A 340-nucleotide genomic window follows, 5' to 3' on the forward strand; every position below is an offset into this window, starting at 1 on the left:
GGAACACGCGGGCGCCCTCAGACCACCTCACGGCAAGGCCCCGTCTCGCGAGGGGAAGGGAAGGGGAATTCCACTTCGGGCGGAGGGGAACCATGTCAGCCACTGTGGACACGGACATAATCTCTCCGGCTCGAGAAAGGAAAAATCATCGGGCGGATCTTTCCGGGAGCATTTGCAAAGGCGTGTTGTTGAGCAAGGTTGCATGACCTTAGTGAAAGCAATATTGCGCTGCACTTTATTAGGCTACGTTAGGGGGGAACATTGTTAAGGGGGATATTGCGAGACTGGCCACAGGGAGGGATGTGGGGGAGAGGAGGGGAAAGGGAGGGGGGGGTGCTGT

The 340-nt window shown here is 57.6% G+C and overlaps 1 protein-coding gene across 1 annotated transcript in view; it reads right to left on the bottom strand.

Annotated features, from left to right (window-relative positions):
* The window catches only part of LOC119592334, a gene marked incomplete in the record, with an annotated part of 163568 nt that overhangs the window by 1420 nt on the left and 161808 nt on the right, over nucleotides 1-340 (bottom strand).

The sequence above is a fragment of the Penaeus monodon genome, chromosome 30 (assembly GCF_015228065.2).
Source record: "Penaeus monodon isolate SGIC_2016 chromosome 30, NSTDA_Pmon_1, whole genome shotgun sequence".
Lineage (NCBI taxonomy): Eukaryota > Metazoa > Arthropoda > Malacostraca > Decapoda > Penaeidae > Penaeus > Penaeus monodon.